This window comes from Sceloporus undulatus, chromosome 1 (assembly GCF_019175285.1).
Source record: "Sceloporus undulatus isolate JIND9_A2432 ecotype Alabama chromosome 1, SceUnd_v1.1, whole genome shotgun sequence".
NCBI classification, from domain to species: domain Eukaryota; kingdom Metazoa; phylum Chordata; class Lepidosauria; order Squamata; family Phrynosomatidae; genus Sceloporus; species Sceloporus undulatus.
In genome coordinates, this window is record NC_056522.1 from 370560089 (window position 1) to 370573927 (window position 13839).

The window sequence follows — 13839 nt, forward strand, 5'->3', positions numbered from 1 at the left end:
ATTATTATTATTATTATTATTATTATTATTATTATTATTATTATTATTATTTTCTTATATACCACCTTTCTCCCAGTATAGGGACTCAAGGCAGTGAACAGCAGATTTAAAACAATTCAATTTTAAAACAGTACAACGCTAAAATGTATAGATATAAAATAAAAAAATAAACCATTTAAAAAGTTATAACAGTTATGAATCAAAATAGAATATGTTAAAATACACACCTTAAAATATAAATAGCACAACATTCCCAGCCCTTATCAGTTTGCAAAGGCCTTCCAGCACAAGGATGCCTTTATCTGCTGCTGGAAGGATAGCAGGGATAGAGCCATCCTGGCCTCTCTAGGGAGTTCCAAAGCTTGGGAGCAGCCACTGAGAAGGCCACTGAAGAACATTCCCTCCAAGCCCCATCCCAGAGAGGCAATACCATGGCCGATGGTATCGAAAGCTGCTGAGAGGTCCAGTAGAACCAACAAAGACATACTCCCACTATCCATATCCAGTTCCCTGCATAGGTCATCCAGCACAGGGACGTAGCCAAGGGGGGGGGGTTCTTGGGGTCCGGACCCCCCCTTCCATTAGAAAAATGAATGGTGTGTGCTGCTGCACCGCCGCGCCCAAGCCCCATTATAATGGTGGCACTTAGTCTGGACCCCCCCTTCCTAAAATCCTGGCTACGTCCCTGTCCAGCAAAACGATCAAAGCAGTTTCTGTCCCATTACTAGGCCTAAAACTAAACTGACATGGGTTTAGATAATCAGTCTCATCCAGGAAAGCTTGCGCTACAACTTTGGAGACCAGGGTCTGATTCCCCACTTGGCCATGAAACCCACTGGGTGACCTTGGTCAAATCACATACTCTGTGCCTCAAGGGAGGCAATGGAAACCTGTGAACAAATCTTGCCAAGACAACGCCATGATAGGTTTGTCATAAGTTAGAAATGACTTGACAACAACAAATTATAAGATCATCCCTGATCCAACCCCTTCCCACAACAGTGGTACAAAGATTATTTTTCAATTAAGCTATGCAGCCATAATACCAAAATAAAAGATGTCAAATGTGTTTCCTTATACAGGCAGCTGAAAAGGCTTCAATACCTCTGGAAGACCACCATTATATCCTCCCACCCCCGTATATTCAATAAAACAATTCCATATCTCAATAAAATTATATTTTTCATTCTTCCCTTTAGCTATTTGAAATATATTAGTTACCTTTTCAATAGAAGCTAGTTGCCATACCTTCCTTAACAAAGAACCGGCCTTTGCCCCCCAATGACTATTGCTAAAAACTGAACTTGCCACCTCAGTTCCATACCTACGCGGTTTTGAATTTCAATTGTCATTCTCATACACAACTGGCTTATATATGTCTGTCTTTGGACTCTCTACACCACCCTATGCATCTGAGGAAGTAGGCTCAAGTCTATGAAAGCTCATGCTACAAAAGCTTCTTTCAAGATCCCTTTGCACATTGACTTTCTAGATTAATACAGCTATGTCACACTGGAGGTCTTCTAGTTCTTATGGCCACAGACACATACATGGGTGAATATGGTCTTCTTTTATCATAGTTGTTGCCCATGTCCAGAGGACAAAAAGTAAAGATATGGGGTAGGTGTAGTTCTTCAAGATCTCAGGGCTAAGGCCAGAATCCTGGACCCTAGATGGTATCCCCCCAGTCTCTGTCTCTGTCTCTATTTCTATCTCTCTGTACTGGAAACAGGTGTGATTCCATTAACCCCTTTATGGTGTGACTGAAGGTTCTTTGCCATTTGTTTACCAACCTGTCTCTAGCTAGAGTTCCTTCTTGTTTACTGTTATGGTCTCCTGAGCTTCCAAGTTTCTAAAGAGCAATATTGTTTAGTGAGGAGTTTGGCATCAGCACTCCCCTTAAAACTGTTATGTTTTGGTATTTTGGGAAATTTTATCATGGGAATAATCGGGCAGCTACATAATTTTCTTGCTATTTATTTAATCAAACAAATCAGGTATACATTTCTGTTCCCCTTAAGGAGGATTATTACATTACATAGACATTTCAGTCCTGTTCTTATAGAGATTTACAGTATCTAAGCACATTATCTTATGGTAGGCATTTCATAATGAACATAGCTGTCTTGAATCCCATTTTGAGAGAAAGCTGAGATATAAATCCATCAGACAAACAAACAAACATATTTATATTTGTACCAATATCTTTCAACATATATATTAGAGCCAGTCTAGTGTATTTGATTTTTGGGCTCGGACTTTTGGAAGCCAGGATCCAAATTCCCATATGGCTATGAAAACCCTTGGGCAAGTCACAATCTCTCCGCCTAAGAGGAATGATGATGATGATGATGATGATGATGATGATGATGATGATGATGATGATGGTGATAATAGGATTTCTTTATATGCCGCCCAATCACTGGGAATCCGGGCGGCTTACAACAGAGGGGATAATAAAAGGTAATAGCAATAAACATGAAAGCAATGTAAAAACTGTATCTGAACAAATCTTGCCAAGAAAACCATATGATAGGGTTGACATAAGTCAGAAATAACTTCAAGGCACTCAGCAACAAAAATACAGGGTTGTAGCTGGGGATGGCCAAATGAGGGTTGTTTCCAAATAAGGATTCAGCCCCCCTCCACCATGAAATTTTCCTTCATTTCCCTACGTTTTAGCATTGCAGTAATTTGAACCTTTAGAAGCATTTAGAAATAGAGTTTAGGTATCCAAAGCAAAGTTCCCAAGGGGATGCAAACACAGTATAAGCACAAGTATAAAGGATTTTCAGTGTTTCACTCTCTGCGATGCTAAAATGAAGTAAAAATTTCACGTGGAGGGTCAACATTTCTATTTGGGAGGGCAATGCTTTCACCCCCCCCCCCCCGATCCCATTACATCCCTGGGTAAGACTGCATCTGCAGAAATACATTTCCATCTTATGGTGACCCTAAGGCTAACCTATCATGGGGTTTTCTTGGCATGATTTGTTCCAAAAAGCTTTGCCAATGCTTTCCCATGAGGTTGAGAGTACATGACTTGCCCAAGGTCATCTAGTGGGTTTCATGACCAAGCAGGAAATCGAACACTGATTTCCAGAGTGGTAGTCAAACACACAAACCACTATTTTATTTGGTTTAAGGTGACTTTCATATTGTGGTTGCACTGCACCTCCCAAACCGTTAGTCAGCCAGCAATTTTAGTGGACTTTTATTATCATCCAATGTTATCCAGACAAATCATTACAACTAAAGAGAACCCAGAATTAAGGACCACCAACTATCTGTTTGGATCTCTGCCATCAAGCATGATTAAGCATCCTTATGATGAGAGATTATTCCTGGTTGGATTCTCATATTTTCCCCCCATAAAACTGACCACGTTTTGTTATCATTTTTTAGTAGTTTACTTGCTGTCATGTCCAGGGAGCAACAGTTCACAATTGCTTTCTAAATAGAACTGACTCTTTTAAACCTGCAGAGGCACCATCTATTAACCAGCATGCAATTACTTCTGTTATACTTTTCACTATTAATAACTAGGCTTCATGGCCTGAAACTGGGAATATACATCAGCCAGCCCATATCTCAAGGCAGGTGATGATGTAAAAGTGAACCAAAAAGTGAGTTGTCTTAGATAGCCCTTGATCTCCGGTTCCCTTTGGTATTGCAACAGGCATTTTTGCTTTTCCCAAACAAACTGTGGCTTTTTCTCCAATCCTAAAGATCATTTTGAAACAGGGATGGGGATTGCCTACCCCTCTGGACCTTGTTGGACTACATCTCTCATCAACCAATGAGGAGAGGATAGATAAACTTTATTATGGTCAAAGACCAGCAGATCAATGGTTAAAAAAATGCATAAAAAGTAAAATAAGACACATATAAGAAACTATTCTAAGTTTAAAAGTGGGGAGATACAAATCTGTCCACAAAATTAAAATAATACATTGCTAGTACAATAGAAATAGATTTGGTAAAACAGATTAATAAAATAATTAAAAAAAAAACCAGTTACGTTCAATCAATAAAGAGAGAGATGATCACGTACTAACAGGCATAGAGGAGGGATGATAGGAATTGCAGTCCCACAACCTCCCAACTGCCACCATATTCCCTATTCATGTTTTTATGTGTGCCGAACATGAGGATGTTTTAAAAATCCATAACACATTCACTGCAGGAGCCATCTCGATATGTACATTTATGGTAAGGAGGATTTTAGTGATGAACACTGTTACTATTCGTGTTCCTTCTTTCTCTGGGCACCGGCTTAATCTCACAGTTTTTCTGATCAGAAAACCAATTAGATCCTGCTTGCTGACCAGGGACTCTCAGCTTGTTCAACAAACTACATAAATTATTGTGGCATTCATAGTTATGGGATAGTGGCACATTTTCTCTTTCTGCGTGTAAGTTTTTTTTCTTAAAAAATATCTTTTGTACTCGTTACCCAGGCAAGCGTTTAAAATGAAAAGAGAGAAATAGGGAGAGGGAGAGAGAGAAATAGAGAGAGAGAATAAAGGAATAAAATGATCCTGGGAAAGCTAGATTAATTACCATGCCTTTTGTCAATGCTTGCAAAAATAAAGTATTCAGTAATTTGTTTAGTAATTTGCAAATAGCTGCCAGACCCAGTTAGTGGAAATTACAGGGGAAAAGAGGCAAAACTTGAAGAAGTAACTTTTTAACCACAACTCCCCAAATCCCCCTGTCAACATGAGCAGAGGTGGAGGCTTATGAGGAATGGGTCATAACTGAACGGTAGAATCATAGAATCTTAGGACATTACTGCATGAGTTCTGTTCCCGTTGCAGTCAGACTTGTTAAGGAACACAGAATTGTACTTGTTTGTGAGCAGCCATTATTGTATGTCTACTCACATCTTCCTTCACATGTCAGGAAGAAAGTGACATGGCAGAAGCAGCCCTGAAATGACTGGAGCTGCTTCTGTCATCACAGTCTAGTCCTGACTCTCTCCTAACCCAGCCTCCCTGCCTCCAGCATGCATTTCAAGTTTCTTTTTAAATATTCATTTTTATTTACACTATTTCCTGCAGTTCCAGAGCTCTGCTACTACAATTTAAGTTTTTAAAAAGACATAAAGAAAGGAAATAGAAAACAAACAAACAAATAAATAAAGGCAATCAGACTGCTTGGGAATAGTGATGGGGAGGGGGAACAGGGGGAAAGGAGAAGACACTGCTACCATATGACCCCATGGTCAATATCACAACTTCCTTGGCAGCAAAGTTTTGCACCTGGGGACTTGCACACTTGTGAGCTCATTGATGGGTTTCCCCCATCAATGAAAAGGGATGCCCTAACCATACTTTGCAAACACAGCAGCTGTGGTTTGGAGGTGTTGTTGTATGATAGGTATTGCCAAAGCCTCTTTTCTCTGGCTCTAATCACAGTTTAAAATCCATGTGTGATAAAGTCTCTAGAGCTGAAAGGGACAACAAGGGCTATCTAGTCACAACGTAAGCCGTGTAGGAATACATAACTAAAACCTATAAAAGATGTCCATCCAACCTCTTGTTACCCAAAATATCAGAGTCCCAAGAGGGCACCTACAATAAGTATTTAATAGAGGAATAGAGGAACTACAGCAGCTGAGAGGGCTCGGGCAACTCAAAACAGGGATCAAGCCTGTGTATAATGGTTCTGAGAAACAGAACTCCCAAGTACAGGCTTGACACATTTTATTTTGTAATTACAAGTTATCAACAATCACACAAGACTTCCATTCAAGCAGATATGCAAGAACTAATGATATAAAGGTGGTAGCAGATAGCAACTTAAAAGGGTTTCAGAGGGTAATATTGTACCAGTTCCAGATGTGGAATGCAGTGAGAAATGGCTCAACAGGTGCGTTGGAACACTGGGTTGGCCAGCTTATGCTGAGGAGTCAGGCAAGAGATGAACAGGGTGTCTGTCTGAATCTCCAACATGGCCAAATTGATGGTGCATTGGCAGGCATATTTACTGGGCAGAATGTATCCTGGGGCAGATTCTGGGATTAAAATGAAGTTTCCAGGAGAAAAGAATCAGCAGAGAACTTGTAAGTTACTGGATAATCAATGCAAATCTCTCTAGACAACAGACTATCTCTTTTAGAGGAAGGTATGCTTGGACTTTTGTTCTTTTGCAAACACCAAGTCTATTACTCAACATCACTCCTATCAATGTAGGGATGATGAAGATTCCAATCTTGATTAATCTATCCTAGACATGTGTTCTTGAGTTCCCCTGCACTGAGCCAGTAGGATCTCCTTACATGGCCATGGATGGCTTTATATGGCATGGCTAGTTTACTGCACTGGGGGTGCCTTCTCGGCTAAACATGCCTAAAACGTCTGTTTTGATATCAACGTGATATTGAAAAAGGAGAAATGTAGAGAGCTAGACCTTGGGGTGACACTCAAACGTGGAGAAGCCACTACCCTCCAAGGCAGCATATTCCACCATCAAACAGCTCTCACAGTAAAAAAAGAAGTTCTTACTAATGTTTAGGAAGAATCTCTTTTCCTGTAATTTGAATGCATTAGTATTCAATGGTCTTTGGAGCAGCAGAAAAGAGGTGAACTTCATCTTCTACATGGCATCTACGATAACGTCCCAAGCCAAACCAGAGGCCCTTTTACACCACACAATTATAGCAACATAATTCCATTTTACCTGCCCTGGCAACATCCTATGGGAATGGAACCAAGGCAGTTAAACTGGAATTATGGCGCTATACTTGTATAGAGTGAAAGAGTCCTATGATAATTTGTGTGTGTAATTTATGAAAATATATATCTCAGTTCTGGATAAATGCCTCCCCCTCTTCCAGGTACTATGACATTTCAGCTAAATTCAGAGGAAATGGAGAATCCTGAGAGGCTGGCAGATTTGTCCTCAATCAAAAAGTCCTGTTGTGTAAAGCCTCTGAGCCCTGGTTCCACTACATTACTAGGCATATATGTGGAAGTGAGCAAGTAGCCCTTTTGCTGCTGAGGCCAAACAAGGAGATCTAAAGAGTGTCCATGGCAAATAATAAACACACTAGCTGGAGAACAGGAGGAACACATGATATTTCTTACCAAAAATGTTCCTCTTTGTAAATGCAAACATTGTAAAGGAAGGAGGTAATGTTGGCAAGTTTCTTGCCTGAATTCCTCTGATATTCAGAGAATTCGCCCTACATACAAAGTCTGTCAACCAGTTTACAAAGAACTAAACGTTTTGTGAGAGCTTGAAAATAACTCATTAAAAGTGACATCATTACTCCTTGTTTTTCATAGGACTGGGGCCAACGGCATCAGATTGAATTGTTTTAATGTCAACAACATTGAATGTCACAATTTCTTGAAGAATGATTAATGGCTTGTTTGTTACTTTACAATGGGGATGCCCAAAATGCAGCCCATAGACCAGGCTCACCCTTTGGGACTACAAAGTGTGGTCCTTGAAACTTTCTGGGAACCCCAAAGAGCCCCAGCCACCCCCCCCCCAAAAAAAAACTTTTCAGGCTATTTTCCAAACAGCCCTCTCAAATTGATTCAAAACTGCTATAGGGTTTAGTGGCTTTTCCCCACCCCAAGTCCACCACAGGACCACAAAAGCAAATAAATAAGTAAATAAATAAATACAAAAGTTTGCAGAAAATCCTCCAAAACTAGAAATGACATGACACCCGATTCATTTATATCAGGTTTGCAGAGGTGAGATGGGGTGAAAATTGTTCCTTACCACCTCTGCAGTTGCCCACCTCTGCTTTAAAATGTTACTTCTGAAAGAATTGGCATAATTTTTTTAGTTTTGATTTTTTAATTAAAAAGTAACACATTAGTAACATGTAATTAAGGTTACATCTGCACTGCAGAAATAAAGCAGTTTGACACCATTTTAACAACCATGGCTCAATGCTATTGAATTCTGGGATTTGCAGTTTGTTGTGGCATCAGAGCTCTCTGACTCACAAAACACTAAATCCCAGAATTCCATAGGATGGAGCTATGGCAGTTAAAGTGGTGTCAAACTACGTTATTTCTACAGTGCAGAGGCAGCCAAAGAGCTAATGTAACCGGTTACTTTAAGAATAGCAAGCAAAGAGTAACAGCAATGTGTTTGTCTTTCTATGTAGTCCTAAATCTAGTGTGCTAGCTTCTATGAGCAGCTGTTTTGTCCTTGAGCTCCCAGCCTGGCCAATGATGATGGATTGTGGGAGCTGAAGTCCAAAACATCTGGAGGGACCCAAAATGGAGAGCTCCTGTTCTAAAGCAACCTTTCCAAGCTCTCTTCTTCAGCGTACACTGTCTTGGTGGTCTGTGTGGCGGATCCACCCAGGCTACAAAATGGGGAGGGATTGAAACTGTTGCTTTTCGTGTGGTTAATTTTATAGCATTTGAGTGAATCCCCGAGATGAAAGTATTCCAAAGAGCTGCTTGGCATTAATTGTGTAGCTATGGGTGCCAGTCTTAACCAGTCTTAATCGATTTCATAGCACTTGCTAAGCCACCCAGAAGGCTTGCTCGATGGAAAAAAAATGCTATTTTGGATAGTTGAAATCCTTTTAGCAGACACTTGTCAGTTGTAGATAACCCTAAATGGGAATGGGGGTGGTGAAGTGAATCTTTGTGTTGGTTCCTTCAACTCTGTTTGCCACCTTTTTATCAACCCTGTTCCCTACAGAGTCCTTTTCAGTCATTCTTGAAGCTTATCTTAAACACCCTGCCTGTGCTGAGAAAATGCTGGAGGAAAGGGAAAACAATATCAGAGGCAGCTCCTTGGGGAATTGGAAGCTTTCTTTCTTGAGTCTCATGAGCAAAGCAGAAGTAGGAGCAAAACAATATCGTTTTCACTGTGGATTTTTCCCAGTTTTCTTATTGTCTTTTTCTTCAGGTGCCCAAGTTATATTTATTGTCTCAATATGTTATGTTAGACTGGCCACTTCTGTATGGCCAGGAAGGAGGAAACCGAGATCCTAGGGGAAATGAAAATTTGCATTAAAAATGCATCTACATAAGTATATGTTAAAATGCAAATTTGGAAACATTGCACCAGGACTGCAGAAATAATGCAGTTCTGCTTTAACTGTCATGGCTTCATCTGGGTCTCATAGTTTTGTGAGGTATTTAGCCTTCTCGGTCAGAGAGCTTTGGTGCCACAACAAACTACAAATGTCAGAATTCCATAGGATGGAGCCATGACCATTAAAGTGGTGTCAAACTGCATTAATTCTGCAGTGTAGCAGGAGCCTAGACATTCCACAGCTGGAATCCCATTGACACGCTACATTCCCCAACAGAAGTGGTTGAACAGTGTTGTCCAGCTTGAAATATTGTGTTTTAATTTGCAAAAGCAGAGTTGTAAATGCAGTGCCATCCTAAGTATCCACCATTCTAATATCCCCTCCATGGTTCTTTGGTAAATTTCAAATTCTACTTCCATCCTCCATCCTTTGTGCCACATACTGTATGTCCTGAAGCTTCTTTGTGTGTGTATATGTGTGAAAAATATTTTCTCTTTTAATTTATAGACCTTTGTACTCATGTGTATATTGCTGTATGTACTGGGAGGTATTACAGGTAGTATCAAATGGCTGTATTTCTCCAAAGCAGCATTGACCATCAGCCTCCTGCATCCTAAAAACTTCTAGTTTGGGCAGGCATTCCTCTTTCCATCAGGAACCACTATGTGCCTTACCTTCACACTATACCATTAACTGGGGCAGCAAACTGGGAATGCCCCTACAATTCAAGCAGAAAATATTTGGGAGGGCATTTTGGCATGCCACCTAACTTCATTGGCATAAATGGAGTGTGTGTGCATGGGTGGGTGCAATTGGGCTGCAAGCTGTGCATTGCCTAGCCTAATATTTGATATCTTTTAACAGTGTGGATCATGTAAATTGATACTACTGTTGTTTTCAAACTCAGGCTGCTGCCCCATTGCAAATGTAATGCAGTTTGATACTGCTTAAAGTATAATGGCTTCATCCTATGGAATTCTGGGATTTGTAGTTTATTGTGGCACCAGAGCTTTCTGAAAGAGAAGGCAAAATATCTCACAAAATTACAGAATTCCTTAACATTGAGCCATGGCAGTTAAAGTGGTGTTGAACTGCATTAATTCTGCAGTGTAGATGCACCCCAAGGACCAGCATGGTGTAGCAGTTTGAATGTTGAACTAGGATTCCTGAAGACCAGGATTTGAATCCCCTCTCAGCTATGGAAACTGACTGGATGACTCTGGGCAAATCCCACTCTCTCATCATCACAGGAAGGGAATGGCAAATCTCCTCTGAATAAATCTCGCCAAGCAAATCTAATCAGAGGTTCACCGTAAGGCACTATAAGTCAGAAATGACTTGAAGGCACACAGCAACATTGTTTTCAAACATCTATCCAACAACATATCAATGACAGATCCAAAGAAAGACATCCCTTCAGCTATTCTGCTTCTCTCCACAGTTGTTTTGCCATGATGCATGATGATGGAAGAGCCATATATAGCTGGCCAGCTGCTGTATAAATATTCTCTGCTTCCCATGCCCCAGGTTTATTAGCCTTCTACTAAATAATTGAAAGAAAGATAATGCTACATGATCATTGTTTTTGCCCAGTGGAATCTTGTTTCATCCAAACCACAGAAAACCAGCAGGCTGCTGACTCCAGCTCTTATGCTCCCAGTTCTAGATTATGAGAAGGAAGCAGCTTTTAATGGCCAGTTAATGGTGCAGTCGAAAGGACTATCATGTAATAAATTGGAGACATAAATCCCACAGTTGGCACGGGTAGCATGTAAGAAGGAGAGCATCAACAACAGCATCAACAAAAAGAGTGCCAGATAGAATTTCTCCCAGAGAGAAAACTGTTTTCCTTTGGCCATTCTAAAAAGCTTTCACATACATAGATCCCCAGATTCTGGAAGTCTCACTCAGAAAAAGCAGACTTGATCGCATTCACAGAGGTCTTTCCTTCAATGATGACTAGTGGCTTCTAAGTCAGCAGGACAGCTTTGGACTTTAGTCCCAACTTCAAAGGAGCTGTCCAAAGTTCCAGGTTTATTTGGGAGACTGGGGTCAGAACCCCAGAGACTGGTGTTTGATCATTATCTGTCAAAGCTATGATGGTAAAAGAGGAGACTGGCAACATAGGTGGCTTACCTGCCCCGAAAATAATTTCTAGAGGAAAAAAATACTAAACTGGATAAGTAAAATTTTAAGGAGAGCCAAGGTGGTGTAGTGTTTGAGTGTTGGACTAAGACTCTGGGAGACCAGGGTTCAAATCCCTGCTCAGTCATGGAAACCCACTGGGTGACCTTGGGCAAGTCACACACTCTCAGCCTCAGAGGAAAGCCCCTTCTGACGAAACTTGCCAAGAAACCCTTGTGACAGGTTTGCCTTAGGGTTGCCATAAATTAAAAACAACTTGAAGGCACACAACAACAGCAACAACAAAATCATGGCAGGTAAGATGCAAAAGCAGCACCCAGCACTGCTGGATAAATCTTGCCAAGAAAACTCTGTGACAGGTTCGCCTTGGAGTCACCATAAATTAAAAATGACTTGAAGCCATACAACAACTACAGCAAGAACAATTTCTGCTAACTGCAATTCAAGACCCTTAAAGAAAGACTTTATTTTTAAGACTCTTTGGATTACACCATACATAGGAGGAGGACTGCAGGTTCAGCACCTTTGCTTTTGTTTAACTGAAACACATGCTGCCTTGTGTGGAATGTTTTCCCCCTAGTTTGAGAAGCAAAATTCATTTTCAAAATGAAAAATAAAATGAAGCATGGATCCCATGGAGAAGGGCTTTGTTCCTTTCTCCTTTAGGAGGGCTGGCTCCCTCTGCTTATATTCATCTGGTGACAGCTTGAGACTGGCTGTGTGCATAGAAGCTTTTGGCTCATAACTTCAGCTAATTACTGACTTCTTCCTGATGGGTTGAGTTGGCTTTTTGTCCTACACAGCAGAGGTCTCGCCTTCTGAAACTGCCAGAGAGCACGATGAAAGTGCCACCATTGTGTCTACAAAAAAGAACGCCATTTGAAATGATAGCATTACTTAGATATCCGAGTACCTTGGAATTCTCCCTCTCTCTGTCTCTCTTTCTTTCTGCTACTCTCTCAAGTTTTTTTTTTTTTAATGTCACCATGAAAAAGACTGCAGTAGCTATTCAGGTTGTTTTATAATATAATCCTCAATGCGCTTACTTGGAAGGAAGCTGTACTGAACTCAACAGGACTTGCTTCTGAATAAGCATAGCTAGGATCCCACTGTGAGACTCCAAAACAAAGCTAATAAATAGGTTTGGCTACAGAAAAAGTGAGCTATAGAAGGATATGATTTGGGCTTCAAGACCTTCTACGGGATCACAAGAGTGAGTTTCTTTATGCTACAATGTTATAGCAGTCTGGTACCACATCGGTTGCCATGGCTCCATGCTGTGGAATCCTAGGATTTGTAGTTTGGTGGAAATGAACCACAGTACTTAAGCTTTCTAGCAAAGAGTTCTGAGTACCACACTACAAATCTCAGGATTTTGTAGGATTAACTCTTGACAGTTAAAGGGTATTTAACTGTTATATACTAAATGCACTTACTTGGAAGGATATACTGAATATGGGGATGAGGACAAGAACGGTAATCCTTGGACACAGAAAGGGTTCAACATTTGTCAACATAGCCCTCTATGCTCATCACATTCCTTTGTTCCCCTACAGAGGAAAAGTTAGAAAGTAACCATATCAGCCTATATGAGATAGAGCCATGTTGAACAACACATTTGCTTAGAAATAGAAATGGTTACAATTATAATTAGTGATTTCAAGTTACATTAAATATGTATCAAACCTTCTAAGCCATGTTCCATAGCATCTTGGCATATTCTGCTGATATGATATCAGCTAGAACACCAGAAGAAGATACAAAGGCAGAATAGTTTGTAAATAGTGCATGCTCCTCATTGATGAGTCTGTATATTATAGCCTTCTATTGCTCAAGTGGTGCATGTTTTTATAAGAATTCTGTATAAAGTCAGTTTAATTGCTTGTTCAAGGTGGAACATTGGGGTTCCAAGCCAGAGCCTGCCTGGCGCTGAGCCATTCAATAAACTGTAGAGTTCAGTGTACTACCAGTTTCCTTTCAAAAAGACAAAAAATCCTTTGGGATACAATGATTTAGAGACATGGTATTGTCAATATATCTGGTTATGGTCCTAGGGTATGTCTCCACCTGCTTTAATGGTCATAAGGGGTGTATCTACACTGTAGGGAAAAGGCAATTTGACACCATCTTAATTACCGTGGCTCCATCCTACATAATCCTGGGATCTGTAGTTTTGCGAGGCACCATCACTCATTGGCAGAGAAGGCTAAAGACCTTTTTAAAGTACAGATCCCAGGATTCCGTAGGATGAAGCTACAGCACTTAACATGGTGTCAAACTGCATTATTTCTACAATGCAGATGCACCCTTAGTCTCCTCATGAAATTCTAATGATGCGATGGGGCCTAGGAGTCTTTCATACAATTCTCAGAAATGTCACCAACATACTTTTCTCCTGGTTCTTTAGGAAAGAAAGTCAAGATAAGACTGAAGTAGAGATATGATTTCTGTTAATTATGAACAATAAGAACTAGTGTAGCCTTTTGGCAGATGTTTGAGCAAAGAGTCAAGAAGCCTTGGGTCAAATATATTTCAGCATAAAGCAAAGTACACCTTCCCAGCCTCAGTTCCCCATATAGTATTTGTAACATGGGGTTGGCAACGACAACGACAACTATAGCTGAAATAATTTCTCTGGACACTGTAAAGAAGTATCATATAAATGAGAGCTG

At 40.4% G+C, this 13839-nt stretch overlaps 1 protein-coding gene across 1 annotated transcript in view; it reads left to right on the forward strand.

Annotated features, from left to right (window-relative positions):
* The window catches only part of KCNH5 (potassium voltage-gated channel subfamily H member 5), a 246221-nt gene that overhangs the window by 161269 nt on the left and 71113 nt on the right, over positions 1-13839 (forward strand). The gene's annotated exons all lie outside the window — the stretch shown is intronic.